Source organism: Macrobrachium nipponense, chromosome 35 (assembly GCF_015104395.2).
Source record: "Macrobrachium nipponense isolate FS-2020 chromosome 35, ASM1510439v2, whole genome shotgun sequence".
Classification (NCBI taxonomy): domain Eukaryota; kingdom Metazoa; phylum Arthropoda; class Malacostraca; order Decapoda; family Palaemonidae; genus Macrobrachium; species Macrobrachium nipponense.
Genome location: NC_061096.1, coordinates 20,343,806 through 20,359,923, shown reverse-complemented (window position 1 = coordinate 20,359,923; position 16,118 = coordinate 20,343,806). Strand labels below are relative to the sequence as shown.

The window sequence follows — 16,118 nt, the reverse complement described above, 5'->3', positions numbered from 1 at the left end:
AGAGTGTACGCCCAACGCCAGTTGTCGAGCAGGAGAAGCCCTTTCGGGGCAGAGCACCAACAAGAGGATTGCAGAAATCAAGGCCTAGAGTTAGGTTCGGTCCTAAGCCCAATAAGATAACAACTTCTAAGAAATGAGCAGGGAATCCTTCACACACCAGTCGGAGCCAGACTCCAAGAGTTCTGGCAAGTTTGGGAACGAAGAGGAGCAGATCCATGGACAGTATCGGTACTGAAGGAAGGTTATTCGATTCCGTTTGTAAAGCATCCTCCTCTGTCAAAGGTACCGATAGTTTTGACAGCTTACTCGTCAAACTTAGAGAAATGTTGCGCGTTGAGAAAGGAACTGTCGGCTCTATTAGAAAAAAAGAGCGATAGAGCTGGTAAAAGATCAGAACACCCCAGGCTTTTACAATTGCCTATTCATTGTCCCGAAAGCTTCGGGAGGGTGGAGACCAGTATTTGAATGTCAGTGCCCTGAACAAATTTGTGAGCAAGACAAAATTTTCGATGAATACCACCCAGTCGGTTTTGTCAGCACTTCGTCAAGGAGATTGGATGGCTTCCATAGACCTACAGGACGCGTACTTCCACATTCCAATTCACATAGACTCGAGGAAGTACCTAAGATTCGTGGTTCAGGGAAGGACATACCAGTTCAGGGCCCTATGCTTTGGACTATCCACAGCGCCACAAGTATTCACAAGAGTCCTCTCATCAGTAGCAAGGTGGTTACACCCAGAAGAAATAAGAGTAGCGCTCTATTTAGACGACTGGCTGCTCCGTTCACAGTCGAAAGTAGGGTGGGTGAAGGATTTGCAGAAGACAATTCAACTGACAGAAGAGCTGGGTCTGCTAGTGAATTTCAAAAAATCTCGACTGATTCCGAAACAAATTTTAATTTACCTTGGAGTGACGATGAACTCGGTAGCTTTTTGAGCTTTTCCGTCTGAACAGAGAGTGAGTTCATGCCTGAGAAAAGTCAATCAATTTTTAGCAAAAAAAGACATGCTCAGCCAACGAGTGGATGAGTCTTTTGGGGACCTTAGCGTCAATAGAACAGTTTGTAACTCTGGGAAGACTCTACATGAGACCGCTTCAGTTCTTCCTCAGAGCAAGTTGGGAAAGAAAGAGTGTCCCAGACACTTTTGTTTCATACATTCAACTTACCTGTCAGATATATACTTAGCTATCGACTCCGTCGTCCCCGACAGAAATTCAAATTTCGCGGCACTCGCTACAGGTAGGTCAGGTGATCTACCGCCCTGCTCTGGGTGGCAGGACTAGGAACCATTCCCGTTTTCTAATCAGATTTTCTCTGTTGCCGGTGGTGTCAACATTGTTGTTACTACCTCCTGACTGGAATTCTTTTTTCAACGCTTTTGATCATCTTTCGACTGATTTTTGGTGACGTACTTGGATTGTAGTTTGGCATTCGCTATCGTGGAATTGTTTTTGGACTTGGCTTTGGATTTTTCTTGAATATGTCTGACTCTAGTGTTAGTTTCAGAGTGTGTGTGAATGAGGGCTGTAAGGTGAGGATTCCGAAGGCTTCGGTAGATCCTCACACTGCATGCCGTGGATGTAGGGTAGTTGAGTGTTCGATTGAGAATACATGTAACAAGTGCGAAAGACTGAGTGCTCAAGAATGGAAGAATCTAACTTCTTACTTGAAGAAGTTAGAGAAAGATAGAGAGAGGAAGGCGGTTTACAAAAGCCGCAGTAAATCTAGATCTCGTGAACTTCTACCTAGTTCCGTAGCTTCTTATAATTATTCTCATTCTGTATCAGCCCGATCACAGGTTGCTAACCCCTCTGATTCTGCTTCGGAAATTGCGGAACTCAGAGCTTCCCTTCAAAAAATGCAGGAAAAAATGGCAGCATTGGAAGGTAAGCAAAGTGAATGTGATTTTTCGAGTGATATAAGTGTCCCCAGTGTGGTCGTCTCTGCGATGCTCCCAGGTCTAGACCGCTTCCAAGCTCCCTGGCCCAGAGGAGAAGGAAATTCGAAAGCCTTACGGAGGTCGTGGAGAATCCCCAACGATCAGGCGTCCCTTCAGCAGAATCTGTTACGTCTCAGACTGCCAGGGACCGCTATAGGAAAGGCAGAATCTGTTACGTCTCAGACTGCCAGGGACCGCTATAGGAAAAGCGTCCTACGAGAGTGCTTTTCGTCTTCAGGTTCGCCTTCTCCGAAAAGAGGATGGAAGGAGTCGAAGCTTTCCCGTCCGCTGAAGAGGAATTGGAAAGAGCCTGAATTCAATTCTAGCCCCGAGCGCTTCTCTGAAGATGTGCCTTCGGTAATAAAGAAGGCTAGGAAGGAGTTAGATCCATGGACGGTAAGAGAACCTCGAGCGCCTTCCAGATCTCCCTCTCCTGCTTCGAATGAGGAGGAGTCCTCTACCAGGAAAATTTTGTTAAATATGCAGGAGCAATTAGCGTCTTTGGTAGGAGTACTTTCCAAGGAGCCTACTCGTAGGAAGGACGATAGGCTTCCTGTAAAAAGATCCAGATACTGATCTCCTGTCAAGCGCAACGAGCCTTCCAGGGGAGTTGTCGCACAGGCGGCCATCTCTGGGGGGAGCGGAGCGTTAGACAGGCGGGAAGTGGAAAAGGAAGTAACTCCTGCCAAGCGCCTGGCGCCAGCCAGGAGCCAGGCGCCAAAGAACATCTGATAGTGAAGTTGACTTTGAAGTTTTCACGGGAAGAGAGGAGTCTTTCAGGTACAAAGAGCCTGACTTTTCTTAGATCGTTCGAGACCTAGAACGCCAACCAAGCGCCGAGATCCAACTAGAGGATATGAAGCGCCTGATAGGAGCGAAGCGCCTGCCAAGCGAAATGCGCCTACCAGGAACCAGGAGTATTCGGAGCACGATGCGCCTGCCAGGATCCAGGAGTATTCGGAACGCGATGCGCCTGCCAAGCGCCAGGAGTATTCGGAACGCGATGCGCCTGCCAGGCTCCAGGAGTATTCCGAACACGATACTCCTCCCAGGCGCCAGGAGTATTCTGAGCAAGATACTCCTGCTAAGCGCCAGGCGCAATCTCTACAAGAAGAGCCTGACAACCGCCAGGAGTCCTCCAGGCGCCAAACTAAAACTTCATGACTCTCCTAAGGATAGGCGTAGAGAGAGAATAACTCTTAGTCCCTCTCCTGTTAGAAGTGCTTCTTCTTTGGAGAGGAAGAAATCAAGGGAGGAGACAGACGAAAGAAGGGAGCCTTCTCCTTCTGAGCCTCTTAACTTAGAGGACATTTCGGAAGACGAGATTACTAATAAAGAAGGGCTTTCAAATTATAAAGTTCTTTCTTCTCTCCTTTTAGAAGAGTATGGAGATTCGTTGACTCCAGCTGCTCCTCCTTCTCCACGCTCGCTCTTTTCGAGCACGAAAGCGCACAAGTCTTCCTCCTTCCTGAAAATGAAGCCGGCCATATCCATGAAGAGGGCCCTACAATCGCTTGACTCCTGGATCAAGATGAAAAAGAAGTTAGGAAGGACAGTATTTTGTATGCCTCCTGCCAAACTAACAGGTAGAAGAGGCATATGGTATGAAACGGGAGAGAATATGGGATTGTCTCTGCCCATTTTGGCCGAATCAGACTTCTCGAGTCTTGTAGACTCCTCGAGGAGACACGCCTTGAACTCGGCCAGAGCAACATGGGGTTTTTCGGAGATGGACCATCTCCTCAAGGGACTTTTCCACAATCGCTTGTTTCTTGTAGCGAAAGCTTCGGGGGGATGGAGACCAGTACTGGATGTAAGTGCGCTGAACAGATTCGTAGAAAAACAAGTTCAGCATGGAAACGTCTGCTTTAGTCCTTGCAGCACTCCGTCAAGGAGATTGGATGGCGTCCCTAGACCTTCAAGACGCATATTTCCACATCCCGATTCATCATTCGTCGAGGTAGTACCTTTGTTTCATGTTGGAGGGAAGGATCTATCAGTTCAGGGCCCTGTGTTTCGGCCTGTCCACGGCTCCCCAAGTCTTCACAGACTTGATGAAAAATGTGTCAAGACACCTTCATTTGAAAGGGATAAACGTCTCCCTATACCTGGACGACTGGCTCATCAGGGCCAGGTCTCAAAAGCAGTGTTTGGAGGATCTTTCAACGACTTTGGAACTGACGAAGTCATTAGGATTGATCGTAAACCTCGAGAAATCTCAGATGGTCCCCAGCCAGAACATGGTTTATCTGGGGATTCAGATGGATTCTCGGGGTTTTCGAGTATTTCCTTCTCGAGAGAGAATAAAGAAAGGTTGCACCACAGTATCCAGCTTCTTAGGGAAGGAGCGCAGTTCAGCGAGGGAATGGTTGAGCCTTCTGGGGACCCTTTCCTCGCTCGAACAGTTCTTTCCTCTAGGAAGACTGCATCTCCATCCGCTTCAGTTCTTCCTGAGAAGGAGTTGGAATTGGAAGACAGGACAGCGCTCACACACTTTTCCAATCTCAACAGAAGTAAAAGATCAATTAAGGTGGTGGTTAACCCCTTTAGAAGAGAACAAAGGAGTATCCCTGGAAGTACGGAACCCAACCATGATATTGTTCTCAGACGTGTCGGTGACAGGGTTTGGGTGCAACCTTGGATCCAAAGAAGTGTCAGGCACCTGGTCGGAAGAACAGGTGTCATGGCACATAAATTGCAAGGAGCTCTTAGCAATTCACCTAGCGCTAAAGAGCTTCGAACACATAGTCAGACACGGAGTAGTGCAGATAAACTCTGACAATACCACCGCTCTGGCTTATGTGAAAAAACAAGGAGGAACTCACTCACTCGCCCTATACGAACTGGCAAGAGATCTGCTGATTTGGGCGAATCAAAAGAATGTAGTTCTCCTAACAAGGTTTGTCCAAGGGGAGAGGAACGTGAGAGCGGACAGACTGAGCAGGAGGTTCCAGGTCCTTCCAACAGAATGGACCCTCCACTCAGAAGTCTGTCAGAGCCTTTGGTCTCTTTGGGGGGCCAGCCCTAGGAGAGCTGAAAATCAGCTCAGTGGTCTGGTTAAACTACTTTTATAATAATAATAATGGTCTCTTTGGGGCAAGCCTCAAATAGATCTGTTCGCCACGTTCCTCTCCAAAAGGATAGACACATTTTGCGCTCTAGTAGAAGATCCCAGGGCTTATGGAATAGACGCCTTTCTCCTGGACTGGTCAGGGCTAGACGTGTACACTTTCCCCCCATTCAAGATACTGGGGGAAGTAGTCAGAAAGTTCATGGCCTCGAAGGGGGCAAGAATGACTGATAGCCCTATATTGGCCATCCCGAATTTGGTTCACAGAGGTAATGGAGTGGACAGTGGACTTCCCCAGATCTCTTCCAAACAGGATAGATCTGCTCAAACAACCCACTTCAAGAGGTACCATCAAAAACCTACCACCGCTCTTGCTCTGAACTTGCCTTTCGACTGTCGAAAGACTTGTCAGAGCGAGAGGGTTTTCTTGCAAGGCGGCAAGCGCAATTGCCAGAGCCCGCAGATCATCTACTTTGCGAGTGTACCAATCGAAGTGGGAGGTGTTCAGAAGTTGGTGTAGGTCGAAGAAGCTGTCCTCCTCCTGAAATTTCTGTCCTCCGAGAGGTTCGAACCACCTCACATGGCTTCCTTTCGAGATATCACAAGGAAGTGTCTGTTTCTGCTGTCTCTCGCTACGGCAAAAAGAGTCAGCGAGTTGCACGCCCTTGAGTCACGAGTTGGTTTCAAGGGAGACTCTGCGATTTGTTCATTCCAGACTCTCTTTCTTGCTAAGAATGAGAATCCCTCGAATCCTTGGCCCAGGAGCTTCGAGGTAAAAGGACTTACTAGTCTGGTAGCCAGAGAGGCAGAGAGATCCCTCTGCCCAGTCAGAGCACTTAAATTCTATCTGGACAGAAAGAAGCAGTTGGGGGGTTCGCAACACGGTCTATGGTGATCAGGAAAGGACCCCAAAAGACCGATGTCTAAGAGTGCCTTAGCCTTCTTTGTAAGAAGTGTGATTACCGAGGCTCATAAGAACTGCCCAGATATGACTTTTAATCTTTTAAGAGTAAGAGCTCATGAAGTAAGGGCAATCGCGACGTCTATTGCGTTCCAAAGAAATATGTCTCTCAAGAATATTTTGGATGCAACTTATTAGAGATGCAACTCAGTGTTTGCATCTCATTACTTAAAGGATGTGCGCGTTACGTATGAGAAATGTTTCTCTAGGTCCGTTTGTGTCAGCACAGACGGTTCTGGGTACTGGAGCGAGCACCGATCCTTAAATAAGTGTCCGTAACCCTCTTGTCGGATGCGTTCTTGGTTTTCCTGTGCATGGAAGTGTCAGATGTCGCACAGGCGGCCTTCACTTCTCTTCACTAGGAGATCGAGTGGCAACGGACTTTTAGAGGGGTACAAATTTTTTTTTTTTTTTTTTTTTTTTGTACTTTCGTGTGTGTGTTTATCGAGTTTTTGGTTGTTTGCTAAGAGTCCGGGGATGGCTCTTGGCAATCTTAGAACTAACACGGGTGTTAGGATCGGGTGATCGGGATCGGTTAAGTGCTCCTTAAAGAAGGCGTGTTGTCATATAAGCGGATTAGCACCCATTGACAAATGCCAGTTAGGCTCTGCCGAGTAAGTGGACGAGACCCCATCGACAGACCCACAAGAACTCTTGGCCGCAGATCACTATCTCGCTAAGGCTCTTGAGGTGAAGCAGAACTCCTAGGGCAGTAGCCACAAGTCTTTGTCCCACCTATAAGGTAGGAACCAAGGTCTATAAATACCTACAACATATGTTGTTTACCTGTCTATTCAGTAGTTAGCTGTCTCTTGCCCTCCACCAAAGGGTGTCAATCAGTTAAGTATATATCTGACAGGTAAGTTGAATGTATGAAAATGATATTGTTATGATACAATAAAGTTTCATACATACTTACCTGGCAGATATATACGATTGAGGACCCACCCAGCCTCCCCGCAGGAGACAGGTGGAAGAGAAAATCTGATTAGAAAACGGGAATGGTTCCTAGTCCTGCCACCCAGAGCAGGGCGGTAGATCACCTGACCTACCTGTAGCAAGTGCCACGAAATTTGAATTTCTGTCGGGGACGACGGAGTCGATAGCTAAGTATATATCTGCCAGTAAGTATGTATGAAACTTTATTGTATCATAACAGTATCATTTTTTCCAATAACGGAGGAAATAAAGCAAGATCTCCTTTGGTGGAGGTTAGAAAAAAGACTCAAGGAGGGTCTGTCTCTTTGGCCACTGAACCCCAACCTTGCATTCTTCTCAGACGCCTCGGATCAAGGATGGGGAGCGGTGCTGGGAAATAAGGAAGTGTCAGGCTTGTGGACAATCAGTCAAAGACAGTGGCATATAAATCTAAAAGAATTAAAGGCAATACATTTGGGATCTAAGGCCTTTGCCAAGAAGTACAGGGAAAAGTGGTCGTCATCAATTGCGACAACACCACAGCTCTCTCATACATCAAGAAACAAGGGGGGACTCACTCCTCCTCTCTGTGCGAAGCAACGAGGGAGTTACTCCATGGCTTGCAAAGAAAATCGGACAAGAATGCTCACCAGGTTTGTACAGGGGAGATACAATGTAAGAGCGGACGAGTTAAGCAGGAGAAATCAGGTACTACCTACAGAGTGGACTCTGCACTTACAGGTATGCCAGCAGTTGTGGAATCTGTGGGGAAGACCTCTAGTGGACTTGTTTGCCACGGAAAAGACAACAAGATTGCCAATATATTGCTCCCCCGTACCCGACAAGAAAGCGTTTGCTTTAGACTCAATGCTGCTAGATTGGTCGGACTTGGACCTCTATGCCTTTCCTCCAATGAAAATGATCAGGGCAGTATTGACAAAGTTCAGGCAACACTCAAATGTCAGAATGACGTTAATAGCTCCATTCTGGCCAGCAAGAGAATGGTTCCCGGAGATCCTGGACCTTCTAATAGACTACCCGAGGAAACTTCCAGCGAGTAGATTTACTCAAACAACCTCATTTTAGGAGATTCCACGAGAATATCCACGCTCTACGTCTGACCGCATTCAGACTGTCGAGCGTACCCTCAGACAGAAGGGGTTTTCGAGACGAGCTTCACGGGTTATTGCCAGGCCAAGGAGAGAATCTTCAGCAGCGGTCTACCAGGCAAAAATGGTTCAATTTTTTAGGGGCCTGGTGTAGACAGCATGGAGTCTCGTTTACTAAAACCTCTATAATTCAAATGGCAGACTTTCTTATTTTCCTTAAAACAGAAAGGAAACTCTCGACTCCTACTATCAAAGGATACAGGGCCATGCTATCCTCAGTATTCGAAAGCAATATGGGAATGGATGTTCTTGAACAATCAGGAACTGTCTGATTTATTAAAATCCTTTGATACAAAGAAACAGGAAGGAAATAAGGTGATCTCTTGGAATCTAGATATAGTGCTCAAATGGCTTCTATCTACGAGGTTTGAACCGTTAAGTGAGATAGCTTTCAGAGATCTCACTAGGAAAACATTATTCTTAGTGGCTCTAGCGTCAGCCAAAAGGATAAGTGAAATTCACGCCATCGATAAAAGAGTGGCATTTGCACAAGACAAAGCAATATGCACATCGACGATTGGCTTTTTAGCAAAGAACGAGTCAACCTCACAACCATGGCCTCTCAGAGTTAGTAGGAGAGGGAGAACCAGAGAGATCATTATGTCCAGTAAGAGCCCTGAAGTATTATATACACAGGACTCAACAAATAAGAGGAGGGTCAGACAATCTTTGGTGTTCAGTAAGAAATCCTTCGAGGATATTATCTAAGAATGCAATATCCTTTTTTTTGAGGGATTTAATAGTTGAAGCTCACTCTCAGTTGGGAGAACCAGAGGTTGATCTGGCTAGAGGAAGGCCCATGAAGTCAGAGCTGTTGCAACTTCTATGGCGTATAAACGCAATTTATCTTTAGACGCCATTATCAATGCGACGTATTGGAAATGTAAGTCAGTGTTTGCAACACATTATTTAATGGAGATTCAAGCAGTGTACGAAAACTGTTCCACATTGGGACCTTTTGTAGTAACTGGCACGGTGTTGGGTAAGGGAAGAAAGGAAGTCCATCCTTCCTAATAATTTTTAACTTGATCTTTGGTGTTGTTTTTTAAGGGTGTCTGAGGGTATGGAAGTGTACTAGTGGTACCCTACAGTCCATTTAGGTAAAGGGTAAAAATATTTAGGTGAAGGTGATTCCCATGTTGTTGTTGTCCTTATTGTTTATTGTGTACGGCTCCATGAGCAGACGTATAATTATCGCATGTCAGTCCACGGTTAGCCCTAGACTACATTAAGTGTCTATAGCTTGGCGCTCAGATCCATATATCACGCCAACGCTGGTACACTTCTACAGCTTGGTGCGCGGCTCCATATACCCCGCCAATGCTGGTACGTATATATAGCTTGGCGCACGGTTCCATATACCTCACCAATGCTGGGTACGTGTCTATAGCTTGACGCTAGGCTCCATGTACTTCTTCAAGGCTTTCAAGATCAGCAGACTTAAGAGGCAGTAACCTTCAAGTCAGCTATCTTAAAAGGTAAGGACTAAAAGAGAACTACTAAATTCCAATAGAAATTCCTCATTAAATATGGTTAGCTGCCATGGTCCCACCTCCAAAATGTGCCAATCAGCTATATGTAACTACCAGGTAAGTTGCATACGTAAAAGTGATATTTTTATGATAAAATAATGTTTTACGTATACTTACCTGGTAGTTAACATCATTAGAGCCCACCCACCTCCCCTCACATAGACAGGTAGGCATCAAAATTCTGAGGTTTAGTTGTGGTAGTTCTACATTCCCCGGTAGAGGGAGGGGGTACGGGAATCACCTGACCAGTCAATTAGTGCTGCTGCGAAATTCGAAATTCTGCCGTGATGTCAAAGACTACAGCTATATGTAACTACCAGGTAAGTATACGTAAAACATTATTTTATCATAAAAATATCATATTTAAATTTTACAGTTATACCATAGTCCTCTCTCTAGGAAGCAGAGGGTGGACTGCTGCTGGTGTGGTGTCCTTCCTCCTTATATTTGGGTTCGTCAGCCGGGGATCTGCTCTATGCTGATCTCGTTTGCTGGTGGCAGTAAGTCTGCTTTTTCATTGGTTGCTTGAGTCAGGCCTGAAGCCACTTCCGCCGTGTTGATAGCTGTGTAGCTGCAACCTCCTAGACCACCTGAGCTGTGTGGTGACGTTGCTGGGCGTTGCCCCCTCTTGGCATGGCATGAGTCTTAGACAGGCGCATGCTAGTCATACCTACGTAGTTGCCGCTGCAACCGCAGATTGGGCATATGTACTTGAGTTATTTTTCATTATTAGGTCAAGCATCTTCCGATTCTGGTAAGTAAATTTTCTTGGTGTTGTCAATCAGGGTTACATTTTCAGTAATAATCTTCTTAACAGAGTCCACTTCTTAACGGTAATGGGAACTCATGAGGGCTTCGTAATACAGCTTGATATTATCCTGGGGGCGGGGCTGCAGGCTCTCACTACCATACCATTTCTCCAGTGCCGTGCGGACTTCTCTACCGATTAATTTATTGGAATACCTGTTATTCACGAATACTTGGGAGGCATGGTCAAGTTCCTGACGAGTGTCCTGCCGGGTCGAGCAGTGGGAGAGGGCTCTCTCGATGAAGGCCCTAATAGTTGTGCTTTTGAATCTGGCGGGGCACTCGCTGTCACCGTTTAGGCACAAAGTCCAAGATTAGTTGTTCTTGCATAGACAGAAGTATGGAGGCCGTCTTCCACCTTACTCTCAAGGGACGTCGAGGAAGTGGAGCTGATCGTTGGTGCTGTATTCAACTATGTAATTTAGTATGCTATACTGCTGAAATGCCTTACAAAGGGCTTCAACCTCATCCTCAGTGTCTACTTGAACAAAGATATCATCGATATAACAGCCATATCTGCGGATTTGCTGCATTCTGGCGAAGACTTGTTCCTCTACAGTGCCTATGTAAAAGTTAGCAAAGATGACCCAGTAGCCCATCACCACGCCATCCTCTGGCGGAACATCTGGCCATGGTGGGTGGAGAAAGGGGCCTTCTTGGTACAAATCTCCAGTAGCATATGGAGTGAGGCTTTAGGTATATTGAGGGGCGCTGTCGGCTGACTCCTGTAGACGCACTCAAGGAAGTTATCGATGGTCTCATCGACAGGCACATTCATGAACATGGTCTCCACGTTCAGTGAGGCGATAATCCCGGTGCCATGGGTGTCCTTGATGGCCTCTAAGAATTCTACTGATGACTGCAGGGACATAAGGGCTGGAGGGAGTTTCCTTGTTTGTGGGTTTTTATGTTGCTATATAAATAACCCAGGCTGTAGTCTCCTTGTATGTGCGGGAGGTGGACAGCGTTTGTCGCAGCGTTCACTGCACTGATGACTGTTGGCCTCCCTCTTGATGTTTGTCGGGTTTCTTGTCAAGAGCTTGTACTTGCTCTCATTGGACAAAATAGCATCAAGCTTCTCGTGATATTCAGCAGTATCAATCAAGTAATCCCTGTTCCAAGTGTTGTAATTGGTCTCCAGAGCAATGGAAGAATTTGGTATGAAGAGGAGATATAAGAGAAAATCGGTTGCTCCACCTTGGGAAGATTAGTGAGGACAGTGCCCTCTTCCTTAGAATGTTGCCCATGGGTTGGAGGCTTTCTGGCAGATTCCTGCCTGTTCCATGTCATGGAATTCTAGCATAGGCTAAAATGTCTGGGGCCAAAAGTCTGAAGCATGCATGGATTTGAGGGTGCCCCCTCAGTGACGATGTGGTATTTTGCGGAGCTTGCTAGGTTGTGCTTGAGGACATCTTTGAATACTTTGCTGCTATTGTTCTGGGAGTGATGGGTGCTGTAAGGACATTTCTCTGAATCAGCTGGTGTCTTGCTGTCTACCATCATCTCATGGGCTTTTAGGAAATCTGCTCCTAGTAGTGCAATTGTGATGTCTGCTGTGATGAATGTCCAACTGTATGGATTGCAGTTGAATATAATTTCAGTTTTTTCCATATATTTTAAGTGTGGCACCACTGGCAGTAGACACCTAGGGGTGGGGTTGAGGCGTTTATGCAGGTTGGCTGGAATGAATAACTTACATGCGGCCATGCTAATGAGGAACTGTGCGTTGGACATATCATCTCTTGACATATAAACACGTGAAGTGTTTTCACTTGCATTTAGAAGAAAAGCAGTGAAAGGTAAACCCATTTTCTTTTACAAGACAACCAGTCTGCCCATCGCTCACAGTTAATTGCTCAAGTCACTACTGTGACCCTATTGCATGTTTTTTATAGCATGCAACCATTGTCGCCCAAAAAGCTGCAGCCCCTAATGCATGTTATTTTATAGAGGGCAGCCGTTCTCATAGTATTTGGGCTTGCTCCGGAATCTCCAGTTGAAGAACATTGGCCCTTTCAGACATTATTCTTTTTGGTCCTGTGTTTGTTCTCCTTCCTGTAGTTTTGAAAGTGGTATATGGGAGTGGCAGGGCCCTCTGGTTTGCTGTTCGATTCTGTGTTGCTCTGATGAAGTGGTTGTGGTGTGGCTGGTGCTACAGGTGGTTGAGTGGGTTCTGACAATCTCTGGGCCATATGAACTGCATTTATCATTCTCAGGAATTTGTCGAGGTGTATGGGTATCACAGTGACTGTTTGGCATGGCAACCACATGAGGAGGACACCTCTCTCAAGGTTTGGCATCATTTCTGGTTGACCATCTATGGTGGGGATCATTATTAACAGCAGTACTTGTTTGCAGACGTGTGACGGCCATTGGTCTCCTATTGCTGGTCCTACTTTGTCTAGGAATTTTCGGGCTTTGAGGGCAGGGGACATGCTGAAGGAAGACCTCAGTTGTACCTTCAATGTATTGTACATGATGGGGGTTTGTGGCTCAGGTAGCCACTCTGAGATTAGTGCAGTGGCTCAGCTAGCCACTCTGAGATTTGTGCGGATGTAGATGCTGTCCAGCAGGAACTTGAGGATGGCATCAGCTTTGCGTGGTGATGATGTGACCTTGGATCTGAAGTTGGTCTCCATTCTAAAGAACCAGGCTTCTGGGTTATGGTCATGAATGAGGGTAATTGGACAGATGGGACTGTGGTATTGTCGCTGGTTGTCCTGGCATTGTCAGTCATCTCAGTGGTCATATATTTCTGAAAAGACATAGACTCCTGTGAACAAAAAGGTAGCACTTAATATCAAAGAAAGACAGGCATAATTTTACAGTGAGGTGTGTTTTCTCACACCTGGAAAACAGTATACAGGCAGTCCCCGGGTTACGACGGGGGTTCCGTTCTTGAGACGCGTCGTAAGCCGAAAATCGTCGTAAGCCGGAACGACGCTTGGAAATATGTCTTAAACTAATTAAAAATGTTTTATAAAAACCTTATTTTAATAATCCTTTGGTTAACACTACAAAATGATTGTTTCCCCTGTTAGTTTTATGTACAACCTAGAGTTATTTTCATAAAAGAATGCTGGTTCTTGAAGGTAAAAACTATTGTAATCCTCTGATGACACTACATTCTTGAAGTTTTATGTTCAACCTGGAGTGATTTTGCCAAATCTTGAGGGCTACACGAACAGCTGATTACTATTTACGTATCATATAGACTAATTAAAGTACACGTATCTTTAAATAGGCTTATATATTAGTATCAACAAAACATTTCCTGCCATGAGTCAGAGGCCGTTTAATGAAACGAACACTTCTCTGTCCTATCTGTTCAGAAAATAAACTTTACGTCAATCCCCGAGACTATTGTTGCCGCCAAGGCGTCTCTCTCTCTCTCTCTCTGATCAAATTACACTGGAACCTTGACATATGATTGCCCTAATATACGAACGTTTTGAGATACAACAGAAAATTTGCGAAAATATAAGCTTTGATATACAGTAAGTCCTCGGGTTACGCTGGTCTCGACTTACGATGTTTCGTGGTTACGAACGCGCCCCCATAAAAAATATAAAAAATAATATTTTGCGTCGTTCCGTCTTACGCGGTTAGCGTCGTAAGCAATGTAAACAAACGCGAACTAGTTCCGGGCGCACGGCGGAAGAATACGCTTTGTGGGGGAGAGGACGGCGTCGCTTCGCTACGCTCATTCCTCGCCCATACGCCATTTTGGTTGTTTACACTGCCTCTCTCTCCCTCGTGTTGTATCGTTTTTGTAACTTTTTGCTCTTTGTTATGGCTCCCAAGCGCAAGGCGGACTCTTCTGATGGTAGTGCATCGAAGAAAAGAAAGGCCATCACCATGGAAATTAAAGTGGACATTATAAAGCGATCTGAGAAGGGAGAAACGCCAACAAACATTGGCCGCTCGCTTGGCCTTAGCCGTTCGACCGTTGCTACCATTATCAAAGATAAAGAGCGCATCGTTGAACATGTGAAAGGATCTGCTCCTATGAAAGCGACAGTGATAACTAAGCAGCGTAGTGGTCTAATAATTGAAATGGAAAGGTTATTGGTGCTTTGGTTGGAAGACCAAAATCAACGGCGTATCCCAGTCAGCCTTATGGTGATTCAGGAGAAGGCGAAAAGATTGTTTGAAGCGTTGAAAAAAGAAAAGGGGGAGGGAAGTGAAAGTGAAGAGTTTGTGGCTAGTAGGGGTTGGTTTATGCGATTTAAGGCTCGGGCCAATTACCATAACCTTAAATTGCAAGGTGAAGCTGCTAGTGGGGATGAGAAAGCAGCGAGTGAATTTCCTAAAGCGTTGTCTGAGATAATTAAGGAGGGGGTTATTCTGCTCAGCAAGTGTTTAACGTAGACGAGACAGGTTTGTTTTGGAAACGTATGCCTAACCGCACTTACATCGCCAAGGAGGAGAAGTCCCAGCACCCTGGTCATAAAGCCAGCAAGGAGAGGCTAACTTTACTTCTTGGGGGTAATGCTGCTGGCGACTTCAAACTGAAGCCCTTGTTGGTGTATCAGGCTGAAAATCCAAGGGCACTCGGACATTTGGAAGGGTCAACTACCAGTAATTTGGAAGTCCAACAGAAGGCATGGGTGACACTTGCAGTGTTTGAGGACTGGTTCGTAAACCATTTTGTTCCAAGTGTGGAGCGGTATTGCGCCTCCAAGGGTATCCCCTTTAAGGTGTTGCTAGTGCTGGACAATGCCCCTGGACACCCTGCCCAGCTGGGAGACTTCAACCCTAATGTCAAGGTGGTTTACCTTCCACCTAATACCACGGCCCTTTTACAGCCTATGGACCAAGGAGTGATTGCTTCGTTCAAGGCCTACTACCTACGAAGGACAATTGCTATGGCTTTACAGGCAACTGAAACCAAGAAGGACTTGACTCTGAAGGACTTTTGGAAATCCTACAACATCCTTGATGCTGTAAAGAACATTGCTAATTCCTGGGAGGAGGTTAAGCAAACAAACATGAATGGTGTCTGGAAGAAAATTTGTCCTCAATTTGTGAATGATTTCCATGGGTTTGAGGACACAGTTCAGCTAGTTGTCAAGAACGTTGTTGCCCTGAGTAAGGAAATCAATTTGGAGATGGAGGTTGATGATGTTACAGAGCTGCTGGAGTCTCATGGCGAGGAGTTATCTGCTGAGGACCTGATACAACTGGAGAAGCAGATAATAGAGGAAGAAGAAGAAGCACCCACCCCAGAGCCTAAGGCTTTCACAAGGCAGGACTTGATAAGAGGTTTTGCAGAGTTGCAGCAAGCGTTGTCAACTTTTGAGGCTCAGGATCCCAACTTGGACAGGTTCACTAGGGTTTCCAGAGGCGTCATGGATTTGATGCAGTGTTACAAGGAGATCTTGGATGAAAAGAGGTCGCTCTCTGTTCAGACTAACCTGGAGCAGTATTTTAAGAAGGTAGAGAGGCCTGCAGGAGATCCTGTACCCTCTACCTCAGCTGCCTCTGCTAATCCAGACTCGCCTGCCCCACAATCTCCAGCACCTTCTGAATGTTCTGCTAACCCAGACTCACCTGCCCCAGTATCTCCAGCACCTTCTGTAGGTTCTGCCTCACCTAAAGACTCACCTGCCCCAACATCTCCAGTAGTATGTTCTTTGCCTCACTCAAGAATCACCTGCCTCAGCATCTCCAGTACTAGTTTATGTTCTGCCTCACCTCAAGAATCATCTGCCTCAGC

At 46.0% G+C, this 16,118-nt stretch overlaps 1 protein-coding gene and 1 long non-coding RNA gene across 3 annotated transcripts in view; one reads left to right on the top strand and one right to left on the bottom strand.

Annotated features, from left to right (window-relative positions):
- The window catches only part of LOC135208463 (proteasome assembly chaperone 2-like), a 115,285-nt gene that overhangs the window by 82,040 nt on the left and 17,127 nt on the right, over positions 1 to 16,118 (top strand). The window lies entirely within an intron of this gene.
- LOC135208464 (uncharacterized) overlaps positions 9,980 to 16,118 on the bottom strand; it is a 40,155-nt gene continuing 34,016 nt past the window's right edge. The window contains exon 4 of the long non-coding RNA XR_010313175.1: positions 9,980 to 13,154. This is a non-coding gene — a long non-coding RNA (uncharacterized LOC135208464). The remainder of the gene's footprint in view (positions 13,155 to 16,118) is intronic.